Source organism: Arachis ipaensis, chromosome B6, assembly GCF_059453495.1.
Source record: "Arachis ipaensis isolate K30076 ecotype BB chromosome B6, ASM5945349v1, whole genome shotgun sequence".
In the NCBI taxonomy this organism is placed as follows: domain Eukaryota; kingdom Viridiplantae; phylum Streptophyta; class Magnoliopsida; order Fabales; family Fabaceae; genus Arachis; species Arachis ipaensis.
The window spans coordinates 55,766,871-55,790,126 of NC_142441.1; the positions used below are offsets into that span (position 1 = coordinate 55,766,871).

General features: G+C 38.8%; 2 non-coding genes across 2 annotated transcripts; both read right to left on the reverse strand.

Annotated features, from left to right (window-relative positions):
• Positions 1–2,769: 2,769 nt before the first annotated feature.
• LOC148555660 (small nucleolar RNA R71) lies at positions 2,770–2,877 on the reverse strand. The gene has a single exon (XR_015888286.1). It is a non-coding gene; the product is annotated as a small nucleolar RNA R71 (small nucleolar RNA).
• An 18,982-nt stretch (positions 2,878–21,859) lies between these two features.
• LOC148555661 (small nucleolar RNA R71) lies at positions 21,860–21,967 on the reverse strand. The gene has a single exon (XR_015887955.1). It is a non-coding gene; the product is annotated as a small nucleolar RNA R71 (small nucleolar RNA).
• Positions 21,968–23,256: the final 1,289 nt, after the last annotated feature.

Sequence of the window (23,256 nt, forward strand, 5' to 3'; positions counted from 1 at the left end):
GATGAAGACAGCAGGAAAGCAGAGGTTCAGAGGAACGAAAGCATCTCTATGCGCTTATCTAAAATTCTCACCAATGATTTACATAAGTATTTCTATCCTTCTTTTATTATTTAATTTCGAAAACTCCATAATCAATTATTATCCGCCTGACTGAGATTTACAAGGTGACCATAGCTTGCTTTATACCAACAATCTCCGTGGGATCGACCCTTACTCACGTAAGGTTTATTACTTGGACGACCCAGTGCACTTGCTAGTTAGTTGTGCAAAGTTGTGAAGATATGTTTAGACCATGGTTCTGTGCATCCGTTTTTGGTGCCATCGCCATGGAATCAATTTCGAACAATAATTCACAACCTGAGTAACAATTTCACATACCAAGTTTTTGGCGCCGTTGCCGGGGATTGTTCGAGTTTGGACAACTGACGGTTCATCTTGTTGCTCAGATTAGGTAATTTTCTTTTTGTTTTCTTTTCAAAAATTTTTCAAAAAAAAAATCTTTCAAAAATTTTCTCATCTGTTTTCGAAAAAAATAAAAAAAAATGTTTTCAAAAATATATTTTTCTTCAGAATTTTTAAGAATGAATTCTAGTGTTTCATGAAGCATGTTGAAGCATGGCTGGCTGTAAGGCCATGTCTCAATTCTTTTGGACTCAACAGAAGAGCTTCTTTATCTTCCTTAGCAAATTGGCTACTGAATGTAAAGTTCTGCTAAAGCTTGACTGGCTATTAAGCCATGTCTAACCCTCAGATTGGAGCTTTAGACTAACATGGCAAGATTCCTGGAATTCATATTAAAAATTTTGGAATCCTTATTTTTGTTTTTCAAATAATTTTTAAAAGAAAATACAAAAAAAATTTATAAAATCATAAAAATCAAAAATATTTTGTGTTTCTTGTTTGAGTCTTGAGTCATGTTATAAGTTTGGTGTCAATTGCATGTGCATCTTACATTTTTTCGAAAATTCATGCATTCATAGTGTTCTTCATGATCTTCAAGTTGTTCTTGGTAAGTCTTCTTGTCTGATCTTTGCATTTGCATGTTTTGTGTCTTTTCTTGTTTTTCATATGCATTCTTGAATTCTTAGTGCCTAAGCATTAAAGAATTCTAAGTTTGGTGTCTTGCATGTTTTCTTTGCAAAAAAAAAAAATTTCAAAAATGTGTTCTTGATGTTCATCATGATCTTCATAGTGTTCTTGGTGTTCATCTTGACATTCATAGCATTCTTGCATGCATTCATTGTGTTGATCCATAACTTTCATGCATTGCATCATTTTTCTTGTTTTTCTCTCTCATCATAAAAATTCAAAAATCAAAAAAATATCTTTCCCTTTTTCTCTCTTAAAATTTCGAAAATTAGATTTGACTTTTTCAAAAATTTTTAAAATCTAGTTGTTTTTATGAGTCAAATCAAATTTTCAATTCAAAAAAATCTTATCTTTTTCAAAAATCAAATCTTTTTTTCAATTTTTTTTTAGTTATTTTCGAAAATTTCAAAAATATTTTTCAAAAATCTTTTTCTTAATTTTACATCATATTTTCGAAAATAACATCATCAATTAATGTTTTGATTCAAAAATTTCAAGTTTGTTACTTACTTGTTAAGAAAGATTCAAACTTTAAGTTCTAGAATCATATCTTGTGATTTCTTGTGAAATCAAGTCATTAATTGAGATTTTAAAAATCAAATCTTTTTCAAAACTAATTTCAATCATATCTTTTCAAAAATATCTTCTTATCTTATCTTTTTCAAAAATTTGATTTCATAATATCTTTTCTAACTTCCTAACTTCTTATCTTTTCAAAAATTGTTTCAACTAACTAACTAACTTTTTGTTTGTTTCTTACCTTTTTCAAAACTACCTAACTAACTCTCTCTCTCTAATTTTCGAAAAAAATCTTCCCTCTTTTTCAAAATTTCTTTTTAATTAGACTAATTATTTTATTTTTTATTTGAATTTTCGAAACCTACTAACCTTTTTCAAAAACTATTTTCAAAAATCACTAACCCTTTTTCAAAAATAATTTTCGAAAATCCTTCTCCCTCATCTCCTTCTAATTATTTATTCATCTACTAACATCTCTTCCTCACATCACTCATCAAAAATCTGAACTCTCTCTCTCTCTCTCTGAGTTCAGATTTTCTTCTTATCTTCTTCTACTAACAATAAGGAACCTCTTTACTGTGACATAGAGGATTCCTCTTCTTTTCTTTTTCTCTTCTCTTTCTTATGAGCAGGGACAAAGAAAAAGGCATTCTTGTTGAAGCTGATCCAGAACCTGAAAGGACTCTGAAGAGAAAACTAAGAGAAGCTAAATTACAACAATCCAGAGACAACCTTATTGAAAATCTCGAACAAGTAAAGGAGATGGTAGCCGAACCCAACAACAATAACGCAAGGAGAATGCTTGGTGACTTTACTGCACCTAATTCCAATTTACATGGAAGGAGCATCTCCATTCCTACCATTGGAGCAAACAACTTTGAGCTGAAACCTCAGCTAGTTTCTCTGATGCAGCAGAACTGCAAGTTTCATGGACTTCCATCTGAAGATCCTTTTCAGTTCTTAACTGAATTCTTGCAGATCTGTGATACTGTTAAGACTAATGGAGTAGATCCTGAAGTCTACAGGCTCATGCTTTTCCCTTTTGCTGTAAGAGACAGAGCTAGAGTGTGGTTGGATTCTCAACCCAGAGATAGCCTAAACTCTTGGGATAAGCTGGTCATGGCTTTCTTAGCCAAGTTCTTTCCTCCTCAAAAGCTGAGCAAGCTTAGAGTGGATGTTCAAACCTTCAGACAGAAAGAAGGTGAATCCCTCTATGAAGCTTGGGAAAGATACAAATAGCTGACCAAAAAGTGTCCTTCTGACATGCTTTCAGAATGGACCATCCTGGTTATATTCTATGATGGTTTATCTGAGCTATCAAAGATGTCATTGGATACTTCTGCAGGTAGATCCATTCACTTAAAGAAAACGCCTGCAGAAGCTCAAGAACTCATTGACATGGTTGCTAATAACCAGTTTATGTACACTTCTGAGAGGAATCCTGTGAGTAATGGGAAACCTATGAAGAAGGGAGTTCTTGAAATTGATACTCTGAATGCCATATTGGCTCAGAATAAAATATTGACTCAGCAAGTCAATATGATTTCTCAGAGTCTGAATGAAATGCAAGCTGCATCCAACAGTACTCAAGAGGCATCTTCTGAGGAAGAAGCTTATGATCTTGAGAACCCTGCAATAGCAGAGTTAAAATACATGGGTGAACCATATGGAAACACCTATAATCCATCATGGAAAAATCACCCAAATCTCTCATGGAAGGATCAAAAGTCTCAACAAGGCTTTAATAATGGTGGAAGAAACAGGTTTAGCAATAGCAAGCCTTTTCCATCATCCACTCAGCAACAGACAGAGAACTCTGAACAAAATACCTCTAATTTAGCAAAATTAGTCTCTGATCTATCTAAGGCCACTGTGAGTTTCATGAATGAAACAAGGTCTTCCATTAGAAATTTGGAAGCACAAGTGGGCCAGCTGAGTAAAAGGATCACTGAAATCCCTCTTAGTACTCTCCCAAGCAATACAGAAGAGAATCCAAAAGGAGAGTGCAAGGCCATTGAATTAATTACCATGGCCGAACCCAAAGAAGGAGAGGAAGACGTGAATCCCAAGGAGGAAGACCTCCTGGGATGTCCAGTGATCAATAAGGAGCTTCCCTTTGAGGAACCAAAGGAATCTGAGGCTCATCTAGAGACCATAGAGATTCCATTGAACCTCCTTATGCCATTCATGAGCTCTGATGAGTATTCCTCTTCTGAAGAGAATGAGGATGTTACTGAAGAGCAAGCTGCCAAGTTTTTTGGTGCAATCATGAAGCTGAATGCCAAATTATTTGGTATTGAGACTTGGGAAGATGAACCTCCCTTGTTCACAAATGAACTAAGTGATCTGGATCAACTGACATTGCCTCAGAAGAAACAGGATCCTGGAAAGTTCATAATACCTTGTACCATAGGCACCATGATCTTTAAGGCTCTATGTAACCTTGGTTCAGGAATAAATCTCATGCCCCTCTCTGTAATAGAGAAACTAGGAATCTATGGGGTGCAAGCTGCTAAAATCTCATTAGAGATGGCAGACAATTCAAGAAAACAGGCTTATGGACAAGTAGATGACGTGTTAGTAAAGGTTGAAGGCCTTTACATCCCTGCTGATTTCATAGTCCAGGATACCCGAAAGGAAGAGGATGAATCCATCATCCTAGGAAGACCTTTCCTAGCCACAGCAAGAGCTGTGATTGATGTGGACAGAGGAGAATTGATCCTGAAATTAAATAAGGACAACCTTGTGTTTACAACTCAAGGATCTCTCTCTGCATCCATGGAGAGAAAGCAGAAAAAGCTTCTCTCAAAGCAGAGTCAACAAAAGCCCCCATAGTTAAACTCTAAGTTTGGTGTTGAGAGGCCACAACCAAACTCTAAGTTTTGTGTCAAACCCCTATATCCAAACTCTAAGTTTGGTATTGGGAGGTCTCAACAAAGCTCTACACATCTGTGAGGCTCCATGAGAGCCCACTGTCAAGCTATTGACATTAAAGAAGCGCTTGTTGGGAGGCAACCCAATGTTTATCTATTTAATTTTATTTTTGTTTTTCATGTTTTCTTAGGTTCATGATCATGTGGAGTCACAAAATAAACGAAAAATTTAGAAACAGAATCAAAAACAGCAGAAGAAAAATCACACCCTGGAGGAAGACCTTACTGGCGTTTGAACGCCAGTAAGAAGCATGTTTTGGGCGTTCAACGCCAGAACAGAGCATGGTTCTAGCGCTGAACGCCAGAAATGGGCAGCATCTGGGCGCTGAACGCCAGAATTGCACCCTGGAGAAGAGCTGGCGCTGAACGCCCAGAACAAGCATGGTTCTGGCGTTCAACGCCAGAAATGGGCAACAAATGGGCGTTGAACGCCCAAAATGGGCACCAACCTGGCGCTGAACGCCCAGAGTTGTGTGCAAGGGCATTTTACATGCCTAATTTGGTGCAAGGTTGTAATTCCTTGAACACCTCAGGATCTGTGGACCCCACAGGATCATCTCAGGATCTGTGGATCCCACAGGATCATCTCAGGATCTGTGAATCTCACAGGATCCCCACCCACCTCACCCTTTCTCTCTCCATTCATGGTCATCCCTTCTGTTTTCCATTCACCACTCACACCCATACACACATCCCTCTATCTCCTCCATATCTTCTTCTTCTTCATCTATTCTTTCTTCTCTTGCTCGAGGGTGAGCAATATTCTAAGTTTGGTGTGGTAAAAGCATAAGCTTTTTTGTTTTTCCATTACCATTAATGGCACCTAAGGCCAGAGAAACCTCAAGAAAGAGGAAAGGGAAGACAAATGCTTCCACCTCTGAGCCATGGGAGATGGAAAGATTCATCTCATAAGCCCATCACTAAGAAAAGGATGGAGCAAACAAGAGAGCACATTCATGAATCTCAACAGGCACATGAAGAAGCTTACCATCAAGAAATCCCTGAGATACATCAAGGGATGCACTTGCCTCCACAAAATTTTTGGGAGCAAATCAACACCTCCCTAGGAGAATTAAGTTCCAACATGGGACAATTAAGGGTGGAACATCAAGAACACTCCATCATCCTTCATGAAATAAGAGAAGATCAAAAAGCAATGAGAGAGGAGCAACAAAGACAAGGAAGAGACATAGAAGAGCTCAAGGACATCATTGGTTCCTCAAGAAGGAAACGCCACCATCACTAAGGTGGACTCATTCCTTGTTCTTACTTTCTCTGTTTTTCGTTTTCTCTATGTTAAGTGCTTATCTATGTTTGTGTCTTCATTACATGATCATTAGTAGTTAGTAACTTTGTCTTAAAGTTATGAATGTCCTATGAATCCATCACCTCTCTTAAATGAAAGATGTTTTAATTCAAAAGAAAAAGAAGTACATGAGTTTTGAATTTATCCTTGAACTTAGTTTAATTATATTGATGTGGTGACAATGCTTCTTGTTTTCTGAATGAATGCTTGAACAGTGCATATGTCTTTTGAAGTTGTTGTTTAAGAATGTTAAATATGTTGGCTCTTGAAAGAATGATGACAAGGAGACATGTTATTTGCTAATCTGAAAAATCATAAAAATGATTCTTGAAGCAAGAAAAAGCAGCAAAGAACAAAGCTTGCAGAACAAAAAATAGAAAGAAAGAGAAAAAGCAAGCAGAAAAAGCCAAAAGCTCTTAAAACCAAGAGGCAAGAGCAAAAAGCCAATAACCCTTAAAACCAAAAGGCAAGGGCAAATAAAAAGGATCCCAAGGCTTTGAGCATCAGTGGATAGGAGGACCTAAAGGAATAAAATCCTGGTCTAAGCGGCTAAACCAAGCTATCCCTAACCATGTGCTTGTGGCGTGTAGGTGTCAAGTGAAAACTTGAGACTGAGCGGTTAAAGTCAAGGTCCAAAGCAAAAAAAAAAAAAAGAGTCTGCTTAAGAACCCTGGACACCTCTAATTGGGGACTCTAGCAAAGCTGAGTCACAATCTGAAAAGGTTCACCCAATTATGTGTCTGTGGCATTTATGTATCCGGTGGTAATACTGAAAAATAAAGTGCTTAGGGCCACGGCCAAGACTCATAAAATAGCTGTGTTCAAGAATCATCATACTGAACTAGGAGAATCAATAACACTATCTGAACTCTGAGTTCCTATAGATGCCAATCATTCTGAACTTCAATGGATAAAGTGAGATGCCAAAACTATTCAAGAGGCAAAAAGCTATAAGTCCCGCTCATTTGATTGGAGCTATGTTTCATTGATAGTTTGGAATTTATAGTATATTCTCTTCTTTTTATCCTATTTGATTTTCAGTTGCTTGGGGACAAGCAACAATTTAAGTTTGGTGTTGTGATGAGCGGATAATTTATACGCTTTTTGGCATTGTTTTTAGTATGTTTTTAGTAGGATCTAGTTACTTTTAGGGAAGTTTTCATTAGTTTTTATGTTAAAATTCACATTTCTGGACTTTACTATGAGTTTGTGTGTTTTTCTGCGATTTCAGGTATTTTCTGGCTAAAATTGAGGGACTTGAGCAAAAATCAGATTCAGAGGTTGAAGAAGGACTGCTGATGCTGTTGGATTCTGACCTCCCTGTACTCAAAATGGATTTTCTGGAGCTACAGAACTCAAAATGGCGCGCTTCCAATTGCATTGGAAAGCAGACAATCAGGGATTTCCAGAAATATATAATAGTCCATACTTTGCCCAAGTTTAGAGGACGCAAACTGGCGTTCAACGCCAGCTCTCTGCCCAATTCTGGCGTCCAGCGCCAGAAACAAGTTGCAAAGTGGAGTTCAACGCCCAAACTGGCACAAAAGCTGGCGTTCAACTCCAAGAATGACCCCTCCACGTGTAGAATTCAAGCTCAGCCCAAGCACACACCAAGTGGACCCCGAAAGTGGATTTATGCATCAATTACTTACTTTTGTAAACCCCAGTAGCTAGTTTATTATAAATAGGACCTTTTACTATTGTATTAGACATCCTGGATTGTATTTTTGATCCTGTGATCACATTTTAGGGGCTGGCCATTCGGCCATACCTGGACCTTTCACTTATGTATTTTTAACGGTAGAGTTTCTACACTCCATAGATTAAAGTGTGGAGCTCTGCTGTTCCTCAAAGATTAATGCAAAGTACTACTGTTTTTCTATTCAATTCAACTTATTCCACTTCTAAGATATTCATTTGCACTTCAACCTGAATGTGATGAACATGACAATCATCATCATTCCCTATGAACGCGTGCCTGACAACCACTTCCGTTCTACTTTAGATTGAATGGGTATCTCTTAGATCTCTTAATCAGAATCTTCGTGGTGTAAGCTAGAATGATGGCGGCATTCAAGAGAATCCGGAAAGTCTAAACCTTGTCTGTGGTATTCCGAGTAGGATTCAATGATTGAATGACTGTGACGAGCTTCAAACTCACGAGTGCTGGGCGTAGTGACAAACGCAAAAGGAGGGTGAATCCTATTCCAGCATGATCGGGAACCTCAGATGATTAGCCGTGCCGTGACAGGGCATCTTGGACCATTTTCACAAGAGGAAGGGATGTAGCCACTGACAACGGTGATGCCCTTGCATAAAGCCAGCCATGGAAAGGAGTAAGACTGATTGGATGAAGACAGCAGGAAAGCAGAGGTTCAGAGGAACGAAAGCATCTCTATGCGCTTATCTGAAATTCTCACCAATGATTTACATAAGTATTTCTATCCTTCTTTTATTATTTAATTTCGAAAACTCCATAATCAATTATTATCCGCCTGACTGAGATTTACAAGGTGACCATAGCTTGCTTCATACCAACAATCTCCGTGGGATCGACCCTTACTCACGTAAGGTTTATTACTTGGACGACCCAGTGCACTTGCTGGTTAGTTATGCGAAGTTGTGAAGATATGTTTAGACCATGGTTTTGTGCATCCGTTTTTGGTGCCATCGCCAGGGAATCAATTTCGAACAATAATTCACAACCTGAGTAACAATTTCGCATACCAAGGACCGACAAAGAAGAAGTCGGATCCAACTAATCAAAGCGACAAAGTTATAAAAAGTAATCCATAGAAAGAGGCCTGACGAGGTCTGAGTAAAAATGGATTACTAAAAATAACTCACGAGGATTTGACAAGAAGAATCAGATTCTACCCATCAACTTAAACAAAGTTATAAAAAGTAAATCCATAGAAAGAGGCCTGGCCAGGCCAAACAAAAATGGATTACTAAAAATAACTCAGGAGCCGACATGAGGAAGTCAGGTCCAATCCACCAAAACGCACAAAGTTATAAAAGGTAATCCATAAAAAGTAGCCTAACAAGGTCTTACTAAAAATGGGTTACTAAAAATAACTTAAGAGAAGTCGACCAATGGAAGCGATATCTGAAGCCAACAAAGTCGACCTCTCAAAGCCTTCACTAAAAAGAAAGCCGCTATACTCAAAAAGCTATGGCTCTACAACAAGACTATTAAGGTCGCTCAAAGATCAACTGAAAAGGTCTTGCTAGAACATCAAAAGGCTATGGAATATGTCAGCCCCTAGGGGTCATCTCGCCCAACTAAAGAATAAACAAAACATTAATCTAAAAAGATGTCGGGCAGAAGAATACCAACACTCCGTAAAAGATCGCAGAAAAAACAAACAGCATACCAAAAACACAGCATTCATCAAAAACACTCAGGAGGAAACCTAGAAGGAGAACTTCAAGAGCTCAAATGTGTTTTGTTTATCTACCAAGTTGCATAAAAGCAACCAACAGTTAAAGGAGCCATGTTATAATCAAAAATACAAAAACTAGAGTTCAAAAGCCCACAAGTCGAGCTGTAGAAATAAAGACACATAAATCACAAGGGGTGCAAGGCTTCCCCAGTAGCAGCATCAGTAGCAGAGGAAGGAGGAATAATATTCACAGGGACGGTATCCACGGTGCTATCTTCACGGTTTAGAATTTCACAATCCGGATCAGGCTGGGAAGGGTCGATATGAGCAGAAGAATTTGAAGAAGTCAGGGCAGCAGAAGCTTTGGCCGATGGGGCAGGAAGAGGCTCGTCATTGTCATCATTTGGTGCAGGTACTATTTAACCATCTTCTACTATATTGTCCAAACTAAAGAGTGTCAGGTCGAGTTCAGGAGCAAGAACTCAGACCTGAGCCTTTAGATTCTCATAAGCACCAGTCACGGAATCCACCATATGGCCCTTAAGATCGGCATAGTTCTCAAGAGCAGTTTCAAGCCTCTTCCTTAGATCGAATACCTCGGCGTAAGTGCGAGTGTAACTGTCTTTGTGTTTCTTCATCATCTCCTCTGCCAATTTTGCAGTCGCCTCAGCACTGACAGCCCGTGTCTTCTCCTTCTCCAAATCAAGCTCCAGTTTGGCCACCTTAGCGTCAAGCTCATCCTTCAAACCCTTAATTCTATTGAATTTCGGCTTCGCATCCTCAAGAAAAGCATTTGTGCCATGGACAGGGGAACCATGGACAGTACGGTATAAGGATGCACCCATATGGGCCATCTGGATGCTGCTACTAGTAATGAAATTTAGATGCTGAAGGAGGGACACATCGTCCATTGAGAGTTGACCAAAGGGAGCGATTTGATTATCAACAAACCCCACAGCATCAAAGTCAGGGGCATCCAAGTCAAATGGGTCCACAGTTTTTTGTTTATCCACAATCTTCTGTTTTTTAGGAGGGGGGGCAACAGTAGGAGAAGAAGAAGTACCAGTCGATGGTCGAGCTGTGTCAGAAGGAATAATCCAGACCTGAGGGGTCGGGATAACCTTCCTCAGCCCAGAAGCAGTCGACACCGGTTTCTTGGGAAGAGCCTGAGAAGATTCACCTTCTACAGTTTTGGCCTAGATGTTGGAAGCAGCCGTCGCCTTTTTAGCTCGACGATAGGCCTTCATGGAATATACCGACTTCACCATCTCTGAAATAGGAAAACAGATCATAATTAAGAAATAACAAGGTCGTCAAATAAACAAAAAAACAAGGAAAAGCTGAAAATAAAGTCAACAACTACCCAATTCAGCCTGAAGAAGAGAATGGTCCCCCAAAAACTTCTTTGTGTCAAGATGGGAAGGCTCTCCCCAAACTTCCTCCAGCACATTCACAAAGGCCTGTTCGACCTCATCAAAACTCTCCCAGGAATACCTAGCTACTATTACATTTTCTCCCAGCACAAAGGAAAAGTAAGCTTACCATTTTCATCCAAAAAGAAGGGCCGAGCTCCCTAAACAGCTTGGACCTTGAAATAATAGTTCTTAAAGTCCCTAAAGGACTCGTCATACATAGAAAAAACCTTCTTTCCTTGAGCAGATCGGAAAGAAACCCAGGAAGCTTTCTTTTTCGCGGCCCCAGGCTTTGTCAATACAAAGAGATAAAGAAAAAGAGTTTGGATAGGTCGGATATCTAGTTCTTGACACAACAACTAAAAGATTTTTATGAAGCCCCAGGAGTTCGGGTAGAGTTGAGAAGGAGCTACATTACAAGACCACATCAACTCGGTCTCAAAAGGGATAGATGGAATGGTAATATTCAACTGACTAAAGAAATAGTCATAACCATAGAAAAAAGGACGTTCTCCTTGAGTTAAAGAGGGAAAGCTAACTATTTCCTCCGGATCAACAAACACTAATTCATAGTTTTTCTCTTGATCTCTATCACTACAAATCCTATTGTGTCTCCTAAGCCGCACACAATACTCAGAATCAGCAACAGTAACACACATCAGAACAATGGAATCCAGCCAATCTAACATGCCATCTGGGATCTTAGAACACATTGCAACAATGTTTTTGCAATGTGACATGGGTTAACTACTCCTACAGTAAGAAAAATAAAATGGGTTACTTCCAGACAACTCGGACATATAGGAAAACATCTCGGACAATAACATATAAAAATCAAGAATTCAGTAAAAGGAAAACCCCAGGACTCACACCAAAAGACTAGGGGCACCCTTTGGGGGCAATAACAAGGCAAGAACCAGGAAAAAGGAAATCGACAACCTACGCCTTAAACATCTCGGAAGCAAATATCATCATCACCAACAAAAAGCAGCAAAAGTCACGAATTCTCCTACTAACAGTTCATCTTAGTGTAAGTTGGAAACAAAAGTCGCAGTTCATAATCAAAGGAGTGTTAAGTTAGAACAAAAGCCAAAAGACAATGATACAAGAACAGTAACAAAGCCCTAAACAAAATCACCAGAAGGCACACATTCTTCGCAAAGAGCAAGCCACAAAGGAAAATCATCAGTCGTGGATCAAGACACAAAAAGATAATCTTTTCACAGAAGAATTAAAAGTTTTTTCAAAATCAAAGGGCCACATCAGAGGATGCACAAATTGTCGAAAGCAGAAAGAGAACAAGGTAGAAAACGCTAACCTGCAAGGAAGAAGGCAGTAACAAAGAAAGGCGTAGAATAGTCACTTCAAGGCAGAGAAGGATGGATGGCTAGAAAAAACAAAACACAACACCAAGCAAAAAGTAGGGGGCAAGTCAAGGAAAACACTGCATTAATTAAAAAATGCAACCTTTAGCAAAAAGACCCATCCTTTTGAAACAGATTCTTCATAGACGTAAAATGCCAAAACAAGCCATCACAATGAAAAATGGAGAAAGAAGATACCAACCTGAGAGCAACAAACGGTCAAAGAAGAGCAGAAGAAATGACGAACAAACCCACGCTAAACAAACTTCTTCGAAGGAGAAATATGGAAACAGAAGGGTGCAAAGAAGAGTAAAAACGTCGTGAGTGAAAGAAGAACGAAAAGAAAGGGGAAGAGAAACTGAAAAGGGGCTTAAAGAATTCAAAATGAAGCAGAGGGAAATGGCAAAGGGAGGTTAATGAGCATTTAATTCTCGCACATTCCCAAGAAAAGTGCAATGCACGCTACAATTAAAAAGAAGAGGAAAAACGCTTCACATTTCAAGAATAAAACTACTAGGAGTCATATTGGAGATCGACCCAAGGCGAAATGCTTGAGCTATACTTCCTCAAAAAGGGTCAAAAAAGTCTAAAGGACATGACCACAAAGGGAAAAAGTCGAAACTCGAGCAGGGACACTGTTCATACCCTGGGTCGAGCTATCCGACCCGAGCTGGTTGAAAACAAAGCGACCGACCTCTTCAAATGGGTCGTCCCGACCTCCTCTCAAAAGACGTCGGCCAAGCTACCGCGAGAGGCCCAAACAGGCCCAAACGAAGGGACACAGCCCAATCTAAAGGCAGCAAGGAAGCCTAGAAAGATAAGGGCGGTCCCCCTTAAAGATAAAGATGACTTCACTCAAAGATAAGATAAGATAACTATCTTATCTCCAGAAAAGTCACTCCACACTATTATAAATACACTGGAGCACCCAGGTAATACACTGGAGCACCCAGGTGTAACTGATACTCTGATTCTACCAAATACCTGCTTAAAACCCATTCTAACTTAGGCATCGAAGTACCTTGCAGGTACCACCACCCTCTGGTGTACACGGATCAGCAGCACTTCCAAGGGTAGCAAGTCGAACACGACAGTACCGGCCACCACCGCAGATCTCAACCGAGATCGACCTACAGTTTCAGGTAACCCTCGAAACAAGAAGCCTTCTGAAGTCTTTCAGGATATGGAATTTTAGGCTTGTACTCAGGAGCCTTAGGCAATGTAGGATGAGTGTCAAGAGAGACTGGGAATGGATTATCTGCACGCCAAGGAGGGACGTGCTCCACCTCTTCTTTCTTCTCCTCTAGAGCTTTTTTTTCAACTAGTTTCTCATTGACCTTAGTCTCAGAACCAGCTACCTTACCACTTTTCAATTGAATGGCCTTGCAATCTTCTCTTGGGTTTACCACTCTATCACCAGAAAGTGTATTTGGAGGCCTCTCAGGTACTTGCTTGCTCAACTGGCCTACTTGTGATGACAAGTCATCTTAACCTAGTTTTACTAGTCTTTTTCTTTATTTTTATTAGAAGTTATGCACTTTCTTGCATTGTAAGTAAGTAATTTGGAATGGAATTGCATGGTTTCTTTGAATCAATCAACCATTATTTAATTGATACTAAATCATGAGGTTTAAGCTAAATTTAATTAATTTTTATTGATTTATAAACCTTGTGAATTTGGTGATACTTTGATGGTTGTTTTGATTAATTGTAGGTGAAGAAAAGAAGAAAACAAGAAAGCATGGCCTAAGAAACGTGACCCAAGGAGGAGAAAAGTATGGCAAAGAAAATAATGAAGCATGAAGCTAAGCTCTCATTGAGAACGGAGCACTCTACTGGGAGCACAACAATGAACCAAGAAAGCAAGGCTTAATGCTCTGCTCCCCTTGAGAGCGGAGCACAATTTGAAGCCAAGAAATGAAGAAGGGAAGAACAATGCTCCGCTCTCCTTGAGAGCATTATCGGGCTCACTCAAGAATAAATCCAAGGAAAGAAGTTTGCCAATGCTTATCCCAAGGATCGAACCAAGCACCTAAGGAAGAGTGGGGAGCGCTACTCAGAAGGAAAAATGAGCCACACTTGGCCCAAATGCTTGCCACAAGGATCGAACATAGGACCCAAAGGAAGCAAGGAGCAAGGCGCTACAAGAAACCAAGGAAATTTGCACCAGCGCATGCCTCCCTCAAGTTTCGAACCAAGGACCTCCCCTTGGAAGCACCAATGCTCCGCTCCCAAGGAGAGCAGAGCGCTACTCCTTGGTGCAACACACACAATCATGACACGGCCAGGGGGAATTGAGCACGCATCATGACACGGCCGAGGAGACTTGGAGCGCGCAAGACACCCCACTCCAACACAAGCCAATGCTCTGCTCCCCACAAGAGCGGAGTGCTATCCTGACTACCTCACAACCTTGGCACGCAACAAAGGGGCTCCAACATAAGCATTGATGCTCCGCTCCCCACAAGAGCAGAGCATCCTCCTGGGAGCAATACATGGGCTGAAAGTCAATTAAAAATCCAATTGAATTCAATTCTTCACCAAACTAAAAAGCCCATCCAAATTCTTAAATCCAAGAATAGAAAGATTATAAATAGAAGCTAGTTTGATTTAGTTAAGGACCTTTTACTTCATTTTTTAAACTTTTACCTTTTTGCTTCTTAGAATTTCCACTTTGTAATTTTGAGCTTTTACTTTGAACTTGGATCTTAGAGAATTAGGAAGGAGAATTGATCTCTCTTCTTCCTTGTTCTTGCTTGAGCACTCTTTGCTTCTTGCTTTGGGATCTTGGGTGGAGAATTGAAGAACTTCTGTTTCAATCTCACCTTGAGATATCTTGTTTACTTTTTCTGCATAATTCAATCTCTGTTTACTGCTTCATCTTCTATTCTTATGCAATTTACTTTTCCTCATTTCTTTGGCAATTGTTCTTGTTGGATCAAGGAAGGATTTGAGATCTAGACTTGTTTTCTAGTCTCTTCCACTCTTGAGATCTTCAACGTTCTTTTAATTGCTGCAATTAAGCATCAGCCATTCTCTGTTTTTTTAAATTCTTCAAGCATTGTTACTTTTCTATTTGAGATCCATTTCAATTCAATTCATCTTTTGCTCTTCTGTTTGTTGCAATTTACTACTGCTTGTTTAATTTCTGCAATCCCAGCTCCCTGAACCCTTTTATAATTCAAGCAATTTATATTTCTTGCACTTTAAGATTCAGTTATTTACATTTCTTGCAATCTAAGTTTCTGCAATTTAATTTACTTGTTCTTTAAGATTCAGCACTTTTACTTTCTATTTTCTTTAATTTACTGTAATTCATCCCTCTCCCTTTACAGTTCATGCAATTTAGCTTCTGTCAATTACAAACAACTCAAATCAACACTTGATTCGCTTGTCTAAATCAACCACTAAACTAAAATTGCTCAATCCTTCAATCCCTGTGGGATCGACCTCACTCATGTGAGTTATTATTACTTGATGCGACCCGGTACACTTGCCGGTGAGTTTTATGTTGGATGGTTTTTCACACATCAAGTTTTTGGCGCCGTTGCCGGGGATTGATTAGATTGACAATGATTAAGTGAAGTGGAGATCTATATTAAGCACTTTTTCTTTTTTATTCCTTTAACTTTTGATTAACCCACTAACTATTTGAATTTTTGCTTTAGCTAACTAAAACCCCACTTTAGAAATAGAGTGGAGTTCTTCTGGTTTCTCTGGTTTTGTGTGAATCTTATGATTTTGCTTGCTGAATATACGAGAGAAGTAATTTTCTTCTATTGATATTTCAAGTCGATTAACTGTTTGACATATTGTGTCAACTAATCTTCTAATCACATTTTGGCATGAGTATACTAAATCCTCATTTGAACTATTTGTGGCTGTGAAGATTATGGAGAAGAACCCAACAAATCATAGTTGTTGCAGGAGTAGTGTCCTCACCCCAGATGACAATGTAACCCATGAATTGAAGCATCCGCCCATCACCATGAATGATGTTGCTCAATTGCTTGAAACCTTCCCACAGGGAAACATAATCGGATGGGAGGATTTAATGAGTGAATTCCTGGCCAAGTTGAAACAACCCCAGGGAATTGATAAGCTAAAGGTAGAAGTGCAATCATTCACACAAGAGAAGAGAGTGGTGAAAATTTAAGGTGTAAGTACGATCATGGCCCAAAACAAGCAGATACATCAGCAACTTCAGCAACAATTAGAACTGATGGACAGAAAAATTGATGAGTTGTGAACTGCTATGGCAAATGCACATAACTTACCTCAAAATTCACATGGTTGGAATCAATCTGAAAAAGGTTTTGGAGTAATTAACTATGAGCAACAAAGTCATGAGCAATTACACTCTCCAAACAGCACCTCAAGCATGTTCCAATACAAGTCTCAGGGTGATGTGTACAACTCGCCCTAGAGAACTCATTCCAACTGGAGGAGAAGTGAGCACCAAAATCAAGGACCAAGGGACCTCAACTACAACAACCCCAACTTCCCAAATCAGCAAAAATACCACCATACCAACAACAACCACTGCACACCACCACCACAATACTCGCCCTTCCAACCCTCAACACCCCACAACCAACCAATCCCACAAGATTCTCAGAGGATCACCAACTTGGAAATCTTAATAGAGAGAATAATGAAGCACCAAGAGTTGACAACAAAGAACCAGGAAACCTCAATCAAAAGAATTGAGAGGCAAATAGAACAACTGGCCAAGCACCTTGCAGAAATGGGTGAGAAGAGAGCAAATACTTTCCCCAGAGCCACTGAAGACAATCTGAAAGCCAATGAGAAAGTTGCTAGGTTGGAGAAATGGAAATCAATCATAGAGGAAAGTGAGAGGGCTACGGAAAAAGAAACGATAATCAAAGAGAAGCACCACAGAGAAGTTCCTCAAGAAGAAATAGAGGAGAGAAAGCCCACAGTAAGAGGAGAAAATCAAAGGCGACAGAATTCTCAACATCCATGATCAAAGGATGGAGGATGCCAAGCTAGTGAAATAAAGAAGCGCTTGTTGGGAGGCAACCCAACCTGAGGTAGTATTCTCTTCATAGCTATTTTAATAAAAAGGTCAATTAGCCTTATCTATATTGCAAGAAGCTAAGTTTGGTGTTGCACACCAAAACAATATAAGGGAGAATGAAAGATTCTAAGTTTGGTGTTCCACCAAAGTCTCATATAAAACATATTCTCACTTTCTACATAATGCTTGCTTCAAGCATTTAGATAAACTAGTTAACTATTTGCTGTTTCATAGTTTTTAGTTTTATTACCTTTAGCATGGAAAAAGGATTTCACAGATAATTAATTTGCTGCATGAGAGACATTGGCAAGGAACTAAGTTTGGTGTTCACACACCAAAATAAGTTCAAAAGCCCACAAATAAGCTTTGCATATTAACCGAATACCTTAAGGGCTTGAGAAGCAAGCCACTTTTGAGGATTATGCAGGAAAATAGCCAACAAATTAAAGAACACTTGCATTACGACTCAGAAGGAGAAAACAGAAGGAAGAATGAAAAGCTGCAACCCAACAGGTTGTATTTATACTTGATCCTTGTTATGTAATTGATGAGCGGATAATTTATACGCTTTTTGACATTGTTTTTAGTATGTTTTTAGTAGGATCTAGTTACTTTTAGGGATGTTTTCATTAGTTTTTATGTTAAATTCACATTTCTGGACTTTACTATGAGTTTGTGTGTTTTTCTGTGATTTCAGGTATTTTCTGGCTGAAATTGAGGGACTTGAGCAGAAATCAGATTCAGAGGTTGAAGAAGGACTGTTGATGCTGTTGGATTCTGACCTCCCTGCACTCAAAGTGGATTTTCTGGAGCTACAGAACTCGAAATGGCGCGCTTCTAATTTGGTTGGAAAGTAGACATCCAGGGCTTTCCAGAAATATATAATAGTCCATACTTTGGCCAAGAATAGATGACGTAAACTGGCATTCAACGCCAGCTTTCTGCCCAAATCTGGCGTCCAGCGCCAGAAAAGGAGCCAAAACCAGAGTTGAACGCCCAAACTGGCACAAAAGCTGGCGTTCAACTCCAAGAAGGACCTCTACACGTGCAAAACTCAAGCTCAGCCCAAGCACACACCAAGTGGGCCCCGGAAGTGGATTTATGCATCAATTACTTACTTCTGTAAACCCTAGTAGCTAGTTTATTATAAATAGGACCTTTTACTATTGTATTTGACATCCTAGATTGTATTTTGATCCTGTGATCACGTTTTGGGGGCTGGCCTCTCGGCCATGCCTGGACGTTTCACTTATGTATTTTCAACGGTAGAGTTTCTACACTCCATAGATTAAGGTCTAGAGCTCTGCTGTTCCTCAAAGATTAATGCAAAGTACTACTGTTTTCTATTCAATTCATCTTATTTCGCTTCTAAGATATTTATTCGCTCTTCAACCTGAATGTGATGAACGTGACAATCATCATCATTTCCTATGAACGCGTGGCTGACAACCACTTCCGTTCTACCTTCGACTGAATGAGTATCTCTTAGATCTCTTAATCGGAATCTTCGTGGTGAAAGCTAGAATGATGGCGGCATTCAAGAGAATCCGGAAAGTCTAAACCTTGTCTGTGGTATTCCGAGTAGGATTCAATGATTGAATGACTGTGACGAGCTTCAAACTCGCGAGTGCTGGGCGTAGTGACAAACGCAAAAGGAGGGTGAATCCTATTCCAGCATGATCGAGAACCGACAGATGAATAGCCGTGCCGTGACAGGGTGCGTTGACCATTTTCACTGAGAGGATAAGATGAAGCCTTTGACAAGGGTGATGCCTCCAGATGATTAGCCGTGCCGTGACAGGGCATTTGGATCATTTTCCCGAGAGAAGAACGAAAGTAGCCATTGACAATGGTGATGTATCACATAAAGCCAGCCATGGAAAGGAGTAAGACTGATTGGATGAAGATAGCAGGAAAGCAGAGGTTCAGAGGAACGAAAGCATCTCTATTCGCTTATCTGAAATTCTCACCAGTGATTTACATAAGTATTTTTATCCCTATTTTATTAATTATTTTCGAAAACCCCATTATTATTTTATATCTGCCTGACTGAGATTTACAAGGTGACCATAGCTTGCTTCATACCAACAATCTCCGTGGGATTCGACCCTTACTCACGTAAGGTATTACTTGGACGACCCAGTGCACTTGCTGGTTAGTTGTGCGAAGTTGTGAACCATGGTATTGGCATCATGTCTTTTGGCGCCATTACCAGGGAAAGAAAGAGCGATGAATTTTACATAATCAAAGTGTAATCACGATTCCGCATACCAAGTTTTTGGCGCCGTTGCCGGGGATTGTTTGAGTTTTCGGCAAGCTTTTGGTCCGGTAACATCAGTGCCAAGTTTGGATCCGGCAACAACACCAAGTTTTTGGCGCCGTTGCCGGGGATTGTTCGAGTTTGGACAACTGACGGTTCATCTTGTTGCTCAGATTAGGTAATTTTCTTTTTGTTTTCTTTTCAAAAATTTTTCAAAAATATTTCAAAAATTTTCTCACCTGTTTTCGAAAAAAAAAATGATTTCAAAAATTTTATTCAAAATTTTTAAGAATGAATTCTAGTGTTTCATGGAGCATGTGAAGCCTGGCTGGCTGTAAAGCCATGTCTAAATTTTTTTGGACTGAGGCTTCCAACCATCAGCTGTTATACGACTGTAGGGTATGTTAGGCATGTCATGTCTGAATTACATGCTGAAGCTTGGCTGGCCATTGGCCATGTCTAGTGTTTTGGACCGGAGCTTTCATTGAAAGCTTGGCTGGCTAGTGAGCCATGTCAATTCCTGGACTGAAGCTTTAGACTAACAATGCAAGATTCCTGGAATTCATATTAAAAATTTTGGAATCCTTATTTTCTTTTTTCAATTAATTTTCGAAAAAATCCAAAAAAAAAAATTAGAAAATCATAAAAATCAAAAATATTTTTCTGTTTCTTGTTTGAGTCTTGAGTCATGTTATAAGTTTGGTGTCACTTGCATATGCATCTTGCATTTTTTTGAAAATTCATGCAATCATAGTGTTCATCATGATCTTCAAGTTGTTCTTGGTAAGTCTTCTTGTTTGATCTTGATGATTTCATGTTTTGTGTCTTTTCTTGTTTTTCATATGCATTCTTGAATTCTTAGTGCCTAAGCATTAAAGAATTCTAAGTTTGGTGTCTTGCATGTTTTCTTTGCATTAAAAATTTTTCAAAAATATGTTCTTGATGTTCATCATGACTTTCAAAGTGTTCTTGGTGTTCATCTTGACATTCATAGCATTCTTGCATGCATTCATTGTTTTGATCCATAACTTTCATGCATTGCATCATTTTTCCTGTTTTCCTCTCTCATCATAAAAATTCAAAAAAACAAAAAAAAATATCTTTCCCTTTTTCTCTCATCAAATTCGAAAATTTGAGTTGACTTTTTCAAAAATTTTTAAAAAATCAAGTTGTTTCTTATGAGTCAAATCAAATTTTCAATTTGAAAATCTTATCTTTTTCAAAATCTTTTTCAAAAATCAAATCTTTTTCAAATTTCTTAGTTATTTTCGAAAATTTCAAAAATATTTTTCAAAAATCTTTTTCTTATTTTTATATCAAATTTTCGAAAATAACATAATCAATTAATGTTTTGATTCAAAAATTTGAAGTTTGTTACTTGCTTGTTAAGAAAGATTCAAACTTTAAGTTCTAGAATCATATCTTGTGATTTCTTATGAATCAAGTCATTAATTGAGATTTTAAAAATCAAATCTTTTTTCAAAACTAATTTCTAAAATATCTTCTTATCTTAACTTTTTTAAAAAGTTGATTTCAAAATATCTTTTCTAACCTCCTAACTTCTTATCTTTTCAAAATTTGTTTCAACTAACTAACTAACTTTTTGTTTGTTTCTTAACTTTTTCGAAACTACCTAACTAACTCTCTCTCTCTAATTTTCGAAAATATCTTCCCTCTTTTTCAAAAATTTCTTTTTAATTAACTAATTATTCTTATTTTTATTTTTGATTTTAAAAATTTTCGAAAAATACTAACAATTTTCAAAAACCATTTTCGAAAATCACTAACTCTTTTTCAAAAATTATTTTCGAAAATTCTCCCTCTCCCATCTTACTCTATTTATTTATTCATCTACTAACATCTCATCTCACATCTCAACCCTCCTCACAGTTGTGTTTCTTCCATTATATTACATTCTTTGTCTCCCCCTCTTCTTTTACTCACACAGGGATCCCTATACCGTGGTATAAAGGATCTCTATTATTATTATTTTTCTATGCCCTCTTCTTTGTCATATGAGCAGAAGCAAGGATAAGAACATTCTTGTGGAAGCAGATCCAGAACCTAAAAGGACTCTGAAAAGGAAACTAAGAGAAGCTAAAATACAACAATCCAGAGATAACCTTTCAGAAATTTTCGAACAGGAAGAGGAGATGGCAGCCAAAAATAATAATAATGTAAGGAAGATGCTTGGTGACTTTACTGCACCTAATTCCAATTTACATGGAAGAAGCATCTCCATTCCTGCCATTGGAGCAAACAACTTTGAGCTGAAACCTCAATTAGTTTCTCTGATGCAGCAGAACTGCAAGTTTCATGGACTTCCATCTGAAGATCCTTTTCAGTTCTTAACTGAATTCTTGCAGATATGTGATACTGTTAAGACTAATGGAGTAGATCCTGAAGTCTACAGGCTCATGCTTTTCCCTTTTGCTGTAAGAGACAGAGCTAGATTATGGTTGGATTCTCAACCTAAAGACAGCCTGAACTCTTGGGATAAGCTGGTCACAGCTTTCTTAGCCAAGTACTTTCCTCCTCAAAAGCTGAGCAAGCTTAGAGCTGATGTTCAAACCTTCAGACAGAAAGAAAGTGAATCCCTCTATGAAGCTTGGGAAAGATACAAACAGTTGACCAAAAAGTGTCCTTCTGACACGCTTTCAGAATGGACCATCCTGGATATATTCTATGATGGTTTATCTGAGCTATCAAAGATGTCACTGGACACTTCTGCAGGTGGATCCATTCACCTAAAGAAAACGCCTGCAGAAGCTCAAGAACTCATTGACATGGTTGCTAATAAATAGTTCATGTACACTTCTGAAAGGAATCCTGTGAGTAATGGGACGCCTATGAAGAAGGGAGTTCTTGAAGTTGATACTCTGAATGCCATATTGGCTCAGAATAAAATATTGACTCAGCAAGTCAATATGATCTCTCAGAGTCTGCATGGAATGCAAGCTGCATCCAATAGTACTCAAGAGGCTTCTTATGCAGAAGAAGCTTATGATCCTGAGAACCCTGCAATAGCAGAGGTAAATTACTTAGGTGAACCTTATGGAAACACCTATAACTCATCATGGAGAAATCATCCAAATTTCTCATGGAAGGATCAAAAGCCTCAACAAGGCTTTAATAATGGTGGAAGAAACAGGTTTAGCAAAAGCAAGCCTTTTCCATCATCCACTCAGCAACAGACAGAGAACTCTAAACAAAATACTTCTAATTTAGCAAATTTAGTCTCTGATCTATATAAGGCCACTGTGAGTTTCATGAATGAAACAAGGTCTTCCATTAGAAATTTGGAAGCACAAGTGGGCTAGCTGAGTAAGAGGATCACTGAAATCCCTCCTAGTACTCTCCCAAGCAATACAGAAGAGAACCCAAAAGGAGAGTGCAAGGCCATTGACATAAGCACCATGGCCGAACCCAAAGAAGGAGAGGAGGACGTAAATCCCAAGGAGAAAGACCTCCTGGGACGTCCAGTGACCAATAAGGAGCTTCCCTCTGAGGAACCAAAGGACTCTGAGGCTCATCTAGAGACCATAGAGATTCTATTGAACCTCCTTATGCTCTTCATGAGCTCTGATGAGTATTCCTCTTCTAAAGAGAATGAGGATGTTACTGAAGAGCAAACTGCCAAGTTCCTTGGTGCAATCATGAAGCTGAATGCCAAATTATTTGGTGTTGATACTTGGGAAGTTGAACCTCCCTTGTTCATCAATGAACTAAGTGATCTGGATCAACTGACATTGCCTCAGAAGAGACAGGATCCTGGAAAGTTCATAATACCTTGTACCATAGGCACCATGATCTTTAAGGCTCTGTGTGACCTTGGTTTAGGAATAAACCTCATGCCCCTCTCTGTAATAGAGAAACTGGGAATCTATGGGGTGCAAGCTGCTAAAATCTCATTAGAGATGGCAGATAATTCAAGAAAACAGGCATA